This window comes from Saccopteryx leptura, chromosome 1 (assembly GCF_036850995.1).
Source record: "Saccopteryx leptura isolate mSacLep1 chromosome 1, mSacLep1_pri_phased_curated, whole genome shotgun sequence".
Taxonomy (NCBI): Eukaryota; Metazoa; Chordata; class Mammalia; order Chiroptera; family Emballonuridae; genus Saccopteryx; species Saccopteryx leptura.
The window spans coordinates 271,050,676-271,061,924 of record NC_089503.1 but is presented as its reverse complement, the minus strand read 5'-3'; the positions used below and the strand labels follow the sequence as shown (position 1 = coordinate 271,061,924).

The following is an 11,249-nucleotide window of genomic DNA, read 5'->3' as shown; positions in this document are numbered from 1 at the left end:
TGCCACTCTGCCAATACTTCATTAGGGCAATGAGTATATTTCTATATTTTCTTCAGTTTATTTGAAGAAAGGCATATTCAGGTGTTTGATATAATCTCAAATTAATTTATTAGGGGCCCTGGCCGGTTGGCTCAGCAGTAGAGCGTCAGCCTGGCGTGCGGGGGACCCGGGTTCAATTCCCGGCCAGGGCACATAGGAGAAGCGCCCATTTGCTTCTCCACCCCCCCTCCTTCCTCTCTGTCTCTCTCTTCCCGTCCCGCAGCCAAGGCTCCATTGGAGCAAGGATGGCCTGGGCGCTGGGGATGGCTCCTTGGCCTCTGCCCCAGGCGCTAGAGTGGCTCTGGTCGCGGCAGAGTGACGCCCCCTGGTGGGCAGAGCTTCGCCCCTGGTGGGCATGCCGGGTGGAGCCCGGTCGGGCACATGCGGGAGTCTGTCTGACTGTCTCTCCCTGTTTCCAGCTTCAGAAAGAAAAAAGAAAAATAAATAAATAAATAAATAAATAAATTTATTAGGAAGGGATGAGGGTTAATTTTTTTCATATGGGTTCTCAAGGAATTTGACACCATTTATTAAAACAATCATATTTTTCCTGCTGAATTGCAGTGGCTTCTTGATTTTAAATCACATGACTATATATGTACGTAGATTTGTTCTAAGCTCAGCATTCTACTTGTCTATTCTTGTACTATCATAGCTTTCAAGTTAGTCCTGATACATGATAACTTAAATTAGTCTCTAGTTCTTTCCTCTCTCTGATTGTCTTCTTTGTTCTTGGTCCCTTGCTATTCTATATGTCTTTTTTCAAAGAGAGACGTTAGCCCAACTTAATGTAATTATTAAAATGCTTGGGTTTAAGTGTACCATCTTTTTAATTGTTTTTATTTGCCCATCTATTTTTATTCTCTATTTCTTTTTTGTTGCCTTGTTTTGTATGATATCATTATTCCATTTATCCTCTATAAGCTTTTTAAAACAGCTTCATTGAGATATAATTCATTAATATGGAATTCACCCAGATAAAATATACAATTCAGCACTGACCAGATAGTTTTGTTGGTTGGAGCATTGTCCCAAAGTGCAGAGGTTTCCAATTTGATTCCTGGTCAGGGCACATACAAAAACAGATCTATGTTCCTGTTCAGTGATGGGATTCAAATAACTTAACAACCAGTTCTCTGCCCTAATGACCATTTTAAGTATTAAAAAATGATATACTGAACCTGACCAGGCTGTGGTGCAGTGGATGGAGCATTGGACTGGGACATGGAGGACACAGGTTCGAAACCCTGAGGTCGCCGGCTTGAGTGTGGACTCATCCGGCTTGAGTGCAGGCTTGCCAGCTTGAGTGTGAGGTCACTGGCTTGAACGTGGGATCAGAGATGTGACCCCATGGTCACTGGCTTGAGCCCAAAAATCACTGGCTTGAAGCCCAAGGTCACTGGCTTGAGCAAGGTGTCACTCACTCTGCTGTAGCCCCCAGTCAAGGTACATATGGGAAAGCAGTCAGTGAACAACTAAGGTGCTGCAACAAAGAATTGATGTTTCTGCCCTGGCCGGTTGGCTCAGTGGTAGAGCATCAGCCTGGCATGCAGGAGTCCTGGGTTCGATTCCCAGCCAGGGCACACAGGAGAAGCTTCTCCACCCCTCCCCCTCTCCTTCCTCTCTGTCTCTCTCTTCCCCTCCCGCAGCCAAGGCTCCACTGGAGCAAAGTTTGCCCGGGTGCTGAGGATGGCTCTGTGGCCTCTGCCTCAGGTGCTAGAATGGCTCTGATTGCGGCAGAGCGATGCCCCAAGATGGGCAGAGCATCGCCCCCTGGTGGGCATGCTGGGTGGATCCCAGTCTGGTGCATGCAGGAGTCTGCCTCCCTGTTCGCAGAGCTCAACAAAAAAATTAGGTCTCAGTTCTGCCAAAGCAGTGCAAACTGGCTGAATCCCACCACTGTTTCTGTTTCTCTCTATCCATTCCTCTCTCACTAAACTCAATAAGTAAAAATTTAAAATATATACATATACAGTTAAATTGGGTATTAGTACACTCAAAGAAATGTGTATCTATTACCACTATCAATATTGCAGCATTTTCTTTACCTCAAAAAGATACCCTGTAGTCCTTAACCATCACCCTCCAATCCCTCATCTCCACAGCCCTGTGCAACCACTTTCTGTTTCTATAGATTTGCCTGTTCTGGACACTTCATATAAGAGTGTGAGATTGTGTGTGTGTGTGTGTGTGTGTGTATGTGTGTGTGTGTGTGGCTAAGAGCAAGTAAGGAAAAGGGCTAGTTGTGAATAACACATTGAGTGAAAAGAAAATGGGAAGAGATTAAGTGGCAATAGAGTGAGATTTTATATTAATTGTGGACAATCATGTATGCTTAAAGATAATATTTATAAATAAGGACACTGAATTCTAGGTCATTGGTGAAGTTTAATAAGAGAAACAAACATTTCACAAACTAATTCTCCTAAGTATAAAAGTTTTGGTTCTCAATCCTAGCCGGTTGGCTCAGCAGTAGAGTGTCAGCCAGCCATGTGGAAGTCCTGGGTTCGATTCCCAATCAGGGCACACATGAGAAGTGCCCATCTGCTTCTCCACCCTTCCCCCTCTCCTTTCTCTCTCTCTCTCTCTCTTCCCCTCCCGCAGCCAAGGCTCCACTGGAGCAAAGTTGGCCCCAGAGCTGAGGATGGCTCCATGGCCTCTGCCTCAGGCACTAGAATGGCTCAGGTTGCAACAGAGCGACGACCCAGATGGGCAGAGCATCACCCCCTAGTGGGCATGCCGGGTGGATCCCATGCAGGAGTCTGACTGCCTCCCTGTTCCCAACTTCAGAAAAATACAAAAAAAAAAAAAAAAAAAAAAAGAATTTTGAGTTTTATTTTTCATAATAGAGTACTCCCTTTATGTCCCTACAGAATGCCAAATTTGTTCCCACCTTGGAGTTTTTGAACTTGCTGTTTCTACTGCCTGAGCCCTGGCTCATTGCTCAGTTGGTTCTCTCTAATGATCAAAGTTTCAGTTCAAATTACATGGATAGGTCTTCCCAGAAAACTTATTTGAGATTTCCCACCATTGTCTCTTCCCATCAGTCTGTATCCTATCACCCTGTTTAATTGTTTTCTTGGCTTATACTTACACTATCTAAAATTATATATATATAAATATTTATTATATTTTTAAGGTATTTGTCAATTGCTCATTTCCTCCTCCATAATGTATCTCTTTAAGAGCAAAATGCTCATCTGGCCCATTTATTGCTGTACCCCGGGGCAGTAGCTGCCTAAGATGGGGGTGCAAGAAATGCAAGAACTATTTGCTGGATGAATAAGTAAGGGATCTCCTATAGTGCACTCCATTGTTCAGACCACTGCGCTGGACTCGACAACGCAAAGCTGGTCTCTACGCTCTGGAACTGAGAAATTACCATGTCAAGTGTGAGCCAATGTGCCTAAGTGTAAAAGTTTAGCCCATAAATATCATATCTGCTGAAGAAAAATGGATTCTGATAGCATGTCAAGGAAATAAAACAAAATATAGTCAACAGAAAATTGAATAAATCTAGTAATTAGATAATGAATGCTTTGTTCACAAAAGTTCTAAGTTCAAGATTATATACTTACCTGGATTCTATCAATCCTTTGAATTTATTCTATGAGGCCCAAAACTATGTAAGATCAAGATTTTATTATTTTTATCTTTATACTTCTAAGAAATTAATTAAAATTATAGATTTAGGATGGAGTATTGGGAAATGCCCTGAGTTTGGAATCAGACGGCCTTCCACCGACAGGCTCTGGATGGATGAAGAATTAAGGTTTGAGTCTCAGTTTACCCTCAGGGTTAGAGATATCTACCCCACAATAACCACAGGGATGTTGTGAGGCTCAAGAAATAGAAGAAACTCAATTATAAATAACATTTATTGGTCACTTCATATCAGACTAAATACTTGACAATTTTTTTTTTCTGAAGTTAGAAGTAGGGAGGCAGAGAGACAGACTCCTGCATGTGCCCAACTGGATCCACCCGGCATGCCCACCAGGGGGCGATGCTCTGCCCATCAGGGGCATTGCTCTGTTGTGGTTGGAGCCATTCTAGCGCCTGAGGTGGAGGCCATGGAGCCATCCTCAGCACCTGGACCAACTTTGCTCCAATGGAGCCTTGGCTGCAGGAGGGGAAGAAAGAGAAAAAGAGAAAGGAGAGGGAGAAAGGTGGAGAAGCAGATGGGCGCTTTTCCTGTGTGCCCTGGCCGGGAATCAAACCCGGGACTTCCACATGCCTGGCCGACGCTCTACTGCTGAGCCAACAGCTAGGGCAATACTTGACCCTTATTATTCATATTAACCTATGAGGTTAATTCATAGGATTAGGTAGATCATTATTATTTTATAGCTAGAGTATCTGAGACATGGAGTGGTGATGTGACTTAACCAAGATCACATGGCTTGAAAGAGGTATAGCCAGGGTTCAAACCCAGAGCCTATGCTTCCAAACCATTATGTTGTATCTTCCAAATAGTAAAGATTTGTTCAAAGGTGATGCATCAATAATCTTTCAATCAAGTTCTTACAGCAATATTCAGGGGAGTGCATAGCTGCTTCTGCAGAAATATATGGGAGACTGCATATTTAGGTTCTTCCCTTCCCAAGCTCAACTTATGCCTACTGAACCTAAAGTCAATGCTTCTGGTAGTCTCAGTGGCTGCATCTAATTTCCAGCAAAACCGTGGAAGTAAACCTCAATGCTGAGTCAACATGTAAGTCCTGGATTCTCCATAGTATGCTTTAGTTTGCAGCCAGTCCTTTGTTTTCATTTTAGCCAAAATGAAAAAAAGGCTGACATTGAGTTTGCATCTCAAATCTGAAAAAGCCTTTCTGAATTCCTATGTATCAACCATTGTCACAAAGAATATGTACAAATCAAGGGAATTAAGTTTAATCCCTCTAATAAATAAAGAGGGCCTCAGGCAGGGTTAGAGAGAAATTCTCCCAGCACCTCTCTGCTCTTAGGAAGGACAGGGATTTACTGTACTGTTTTGCGTTATTTGCTGAAGCTTTTAGAATAAGCCATTGTCTGAGAGAACACAGTACATCAGGATGGAACTTAACTCTTCTAAAATTAAAGTGCATATTCAATCTCTTATTGGTATTTTTCTTTGGAAAAAGACTTGTTTTTAAGATGTCACTTTTTTTTCTGTAGGCTAAGAACAACAGTTTCAAGATCATAGATATGACCATGCTGTCTAAGGATTTTCTTAAATTTTTAGCTCTGGAAGAAAATTATTGGTAATTTAAGAAGAATCTTCCAATTTTAGCCAATCCTGGGTCTGAAAAAGAAATATGAAAATTGATTACTGACAAAGAGGCGTTTATGTTATGTCTTCCAAAATAGTAAAGAGTTGTTCAAAGGTGATGTATCAATAATCTTTTGCCATGTTCTTAAAGCAATATTCAGGGGAGTGCATAGCTGGTTCTGCAGCAATATTCAGGAGACTGCATATTAAGATTCTACCTTTCCTAAGCTCAACTTAGGCCTTTTGAACCTAAAGCCAATGCTTCTGGTAGTCTCAGTGGCTGAGACCCTGTCAACGAGGTTATGTGACTTATGAAGGTCATCTATATTGTGAGAATTCTTCTTGCCATAGTAAAATAACTTAGATAAAATACAAAACCATAACAGACCTTAAACACTAGAGCAAAGAGTAAAGAGAAAAACAAAATGGAACCACCAATTGTTATATCTGCCCCAATCACTGTTTGGAATCAGCATCTCCTCCTTTTACTTATACCTTTAAAAAAAATCTTAGTAGGGTAGAGGTATTGTGCTGCCTTATCTATCTTTTGAGAAACTAGGTCTCAAACATTTTGGTCTCAAGACTCCTTATACTTTTAAAAATTATAAAGGGCACCAAAGAACTGTGGGTCACATGGAATATATCTATTAAAATTAATAAATTGTTAAAATATTAATTTATTTTAAAATTAAAAGAATAAAACCATTACATATAAATATAAATAATACATATTTTATAAAAGTTGTATTAAAAAAACAACAGTGAGAACAGAAAGATGTTACACATACCGGATTGTCCTATCTGCTTCTGAGTGCAATCTTTACATGTTGTTTTTGGGTGGAAGTATGTGAAGATAATCTGGATATTCACTTTTAACATGGAGGAGCATTTTAATAGCCTTTTCAGATAATTTTGGATTTTCTTCTTTGATATTACATTAAGATTCAACAAATGCCAGTTTATAAAAGATCAGTTGCAATGAATTTCAAAAATTATCAGTGAACTTCCTTACTGTATTCTATTAAAATCCATTGCATTTAAATGGGTACTTTACCTGTGAATGATTTTGTAACACCAAGCATTGGTCGTGTAGAGAAAAAATGGTTGGCTGAGTTAATCAGACCATCCATATGTTAACTCATTTCAATAAACAGTATTCTTAAAATCATAATTGTTAATAACATCACTGATCTCATAACAAAGATATCAGCAAAGTCGTTAAGGATTTGAAAAGCTATCAAGCTCATGTGGAAGATACAAGTTTCCCAAAATTATAATTTTCACTTGATATCAAATTTTATCTATTATTTGCATTCCTTGAAGTGACAGAATTGCTTGATTCACCTTGGACAATATTTCTTAACTTACCTAAGTCTAAATACCTGTCATTTGTCTCTATGTTTTAGTAAATGATATTCCCTGAAAAAAGCAGCTAGTTCAGCTCACAACTCAAAAAACTGTGTAAGTTCTTTTTCCTTGATAAAACCATCATACATGGGTATATAGCAGAAGTGATGTATGCATGCTTCATGGTTTGTCATACAGAATAATAAAAAGATGTGTAGCCTGACCAGGAGGTGGTGCAGTGGATAGAGCATTGGACTGGGATGCGGAAGACCCAGGTTTGAGACCCCGAGGTCTCCAACTTGAGCGCAGGCTCATCTGGTTGGAGCAAAAGTTCACTGGCTTGAGCCCAAGGTCGCTGGCTTGAGCAAGGGGTTACTCGGTCTGCTGAAGGCCCGCGGTCAAGACATATATAAGAAAGCAATCAATGAACAGCTAAGGTGTTGCAACATGCAACAAAAAACTAATGATTGATGCTTCTCATCTCTCCTTTCCTGTCTGTCCCCGTCTATCCCTCTCCCTGACTCTCTGTCTCTGTAAAATAAAATAAAAATTTAAAAACATATGTAAAAGGGTCAAGATTTAATAAAATTAATTTTTACTGCTCATCAAGAGCATCCTTGCCTGACCAGGCGGTGGCGCAGTGAATGGAGCGTCGGACTGGGATGAAGAGGACCCGGGTTTGAGACCCCGAGGTTGCCAGCTTGAGTGCAGGCTCATCTGGTTTGAGGAAAAGCCCATCAGCTTGAACCCAAGGTCGCTGGCTCCAGAAAGGGGTTGCTCGGTCTGCTGAAGGCCCGTGGTCGAGGCACATATGAGAAAGCAATCAATGAACAACTAAGGTGTTGCAACGCGCAATGAAAAACTAATGATTGATGTTTCTCATCTCTCTTCGTTCCTGTCTGTCTCTCCCTGTCTATCCCTCTTTCTGGCTCACTCTCTGTCTCTGTAGAAAATAAATAAATAAATAAAAATTAAAAAAAAAAAAAAAAAAAGAGCATCCTTAAGTGAAATAGTTAGTTTTTGGTTTTTCCTCCACATGTATGACAGTAAAGAGTGTAATGACTAGTTTGGATGCAGTACCTTGACTTATGTTAATTATCCAGCAGTTTTACCAACATTGCTATTGCCTCATCCTCATCAGTACAAATGCCAACACAGTGAAAAAGGCAAGTAGTATCTTAGTTATATTATAAAAATAGTTTTGGCTCTGGCCGGTTGGCTCAGTGGTAGAGCGTTGGCCTGGCATGCGGAAGTCCTGGGTTCAATTCCCAGCCAGGGCACACAGGAGAGGTGCCCATCTGCTTCTCCACCCTTCCCCCTCTCCTTCCTCTCTGTCTCTCTCTTCCCCTCCTGCAGCCAAGGCTCCATTGGAGCAAAGTTGGCCCGGGCACTGAGGATGGCTCCATGGCCTCTGCCTCAGGCGTTAGAGTGGCTCTGGTCGCAACAGAGCGACGCCCCAGATGGGCAGAGCATTGCCCCCTGGTGGGCGTGCCGGGTGGATCCGGGTCAGGCGCATGCAGGAGTCTGTCTGACTGTCTCCCCATTTCCAGCTTCAGAAAAATACAAAAAAACCCACAAAACAGTTTTGATGCCACAGGCCCAGCTATCTGTCGGCCACACTTTAAGAACTGGTCTCTCGCCTGACTAGGTGGTGGCACAGTGGATAGAGCATCAGACTGGGATGCAGAGGACCCAGGTTCGAGACCCCGAGGTCGCCAGCTTGAGCGTGGGCTCATCTGGTTTGAGCAAAAGCTCACCAGCTTAGACCCATGGTCACTGGCTCCAGCCAGGGGTTACTCAGTCTGCTGAAGGCCCACGGTCAAGGCACATATGAGAAAGCAATCAATGAACAACTAAGGTGTTGCAACGCGCAATGAAAAACTAATGATTGATGCTTCTCATCTCTCTCCGTTCCTGTCTATCTGTCCCTGTCTATCCCTCTCTCTGACTCACTCTCTGTCTGTGTAAAAAAAAAAAAAAAAAAAAAAAAAAAAAAACTGGTCTCAAGCCTGACCAGGCAATTGCTCAGTGGATAGAGCATTGGACTAGGATGCAGAGGACCCAGGTTTAAAACCCTAAGGTTGCCAGCTTGAGCGCAGGCTCACGAGCTTGAGTGCAGAGTACCTGGCTTGAGCATGGGATCATAGACATGACCCCATGGTCGCTTGCTTGAGCCCAAAGGTCGCTGGATTGAAGCCCAAGGTCACTGGCTTAAGCAAGAGGTCACTTGCTCTGCTGTAGCCCCTTGGTCAAGGCACAAATGAGAAGGCAATCATGAACAACTAAGGTGCCACAAAGAAGAATTGATGCTTCTCATCTCTTTCTCTTCCTGTGTCTGTCCCTATCTGTCCCTCTTTCTGTCTCTGTCACCAAAAACAAAACAAAACAAAACTGGTCTCTATAACACATTAACACCTGGGTTAAAATGTACCACTTCCTGGGGTTTTTCCTTTGGAAGGCTGACTGCTGTAGATAAATAACACTTTGACTAAATGTTGCCATTGAGATAACCTGATATTTAATTAAATACATGGGTTGCTTTTTCATCATCTAGGCCTATAATCCTCAAATGTTTTCTTTCTTTTTTTTTTTTTTTTTTGTATTTTTCTGAAGCTGGAAACGGGGAGAGACAGTCAGACAGACTCCCGTATGCGCCCGACCGGGATCCACCCGGCACGCCCACCAGGGGGCGACGCTCTGCCCACCAGGAGGCGATGCTCTGCCCCTCCGGGGCGTCGCTCTGTTGCGACCAGAGCCACTCCAGCGCCTGGGGCAAAGGCCAAGGAGCCATCCCCAGCGCCCGGGCCATCTTTGCTCCAATGGAGCCTTGGCTGCGGGAGGGGAAGAGAGAGACAGAGAGGAAGGAGAGGGGGTGGAGAAGCAGATGGGTGCTTCTCCTGTGTGCCCTGGCCGGGAATTGAACCCGGGACTTCTGCACGCCAGGCCGACGCTCTACCACTGAGCAAACCGGCCAGGGCCCTCAAATGTTTTTTATTAGATACCTCATCCAAACAAATGTTGAGGTGATACTCCTGATATGTATATGTATATCTCTTTATACATATGTAGTGCTATACTAATACATTTTATACATTATAAGTCATGCCTAAAAAGATAGGAATTTTGTAAGGATATAGAAATTAAACAATATTCTTAAATATGTTCCATTTTGCCTGACCAGGCGGTGGCGCAGTGGACAGAGTGTCAGACTGGAAAGTGGAGGACCCAGGTTTGAGACCCTGAGGTCGCCAGCTTGAGCACGGGCTCATCTGGTTTGAGCAAAGCTCACCAGCTTGAGCCCAAGTCGCTGGCTCAAGCAAGGGGTTACTTGGTCTGCTGAAGGCCCGCGGTTAAGGCACATATGAGAAAGCAATCAATGAACAACTAAGGAGCCACAACGAAGAATTGATGTTTCTCATCTCTCCCTTCCTGTCTGTCTGTCCCTATCTGTCCCTCTCTCTGACTGTCTCTGTCTCTGCCACAAAAAAAAAGTTCTATTTTACTATCAATAAAACATTTCTTTGCCTCTACCAAAAAAAAAAAAAAAATTTAGTGATAGAAATATAATTGAATATGCTTTGTTTTTATAAAATTTGGTTTGATTCCATGGTATAAAGTGATACAAAGTTCTGGTTAAAAGTTTCATTTATTTCAATATTTGGTATTAATAGTTGTCATATCTAAAAAATATATACTGCAAAGAATTAAGGATTTAGCTCTTTAGTTTTGGCTACCAACATGCCATCCAAACTGGGGAAGATCCGGACAGTTCAGGGCCACAGGAGCCATAGCCACGGCTGCGTTGGCAAGCACAGGAGCCATAGCCATGGCTGCGTTGGCAAGCACAGGAGCCATAGCCATGGCTGCGTTGGCAAGCACAGGAGCCATAGCCACGGCTGCACTGGCAAGCACAGGAGACACCGAAGGCCGAGGGAATGCTGGTGGCACGCATGATCACAGGACCAGCTTTGACTAATGTCACCCAGGTTACTTTGGGAAAGTTAGCCTTTGAGGCATTACCTCTTAAAGAGGAACCAGAGCTTCTGCCCAGTGGTCAACCCCGATAAACTGGGGACCTTGGTCACTGTCCCCCATGTTCAGCAGACATGGGGACATGCTGCCGAAACCAAACCCGCAGCTGCTCCTGTCACCGATGTGGTGTGATCAGGCCGCTGCCAAGTTCTGGGGAAGGGAAGCTCCCAGAGCGGCCTGTCATCAGGAAAGCCAAATTTTTCAGCAAAAAACTAAAGAGAAGATTAAGGGTGTTCGGGGGAGCTGTATCCTGGTAGATTAAAGCCACATGGAGGGAAGTTGATTAAATGTTCACAAGTGCTTTTCCAAAAAAATTTTTTTCTGGATTTCATTGAAGAGTTAGAAAAATATAAGAATGAGAGTATTCATTTTTCAATCTATCCATCAACATAAAAACGTTTTTAAAATTTTTTTGTTGATCGATTTGAGAGAGAGAGGAAGGGAGAGAACAGACAGACAGAAACATCAATCAGTGCTCTGACTGGGGACCAAACCAGAAAGCTTTGTACATCGGGATGATGCTCTAACCAACCAAGCATCCAGCCAAGGCAAAAAAAGGTGGAGTTTTTTTTCATTTAAG

The 11,249-nt window shown here is 42.8% G+C and overlaps 1 pseudogene; it reads left to right on the top strand.

Annotated features, from left to right (window-relative positions):
* The first annotated feature begins 10,375 nt into the window (after positions 1-10,375).
* LOC136388333 (large ribosomal subunit protein uL15-like) lies at positions 10,376-10,931 on the top strand (annotated as a pseudogene).
* Positions 10,932-11,249: the final 318 nt, after the last annotated feature.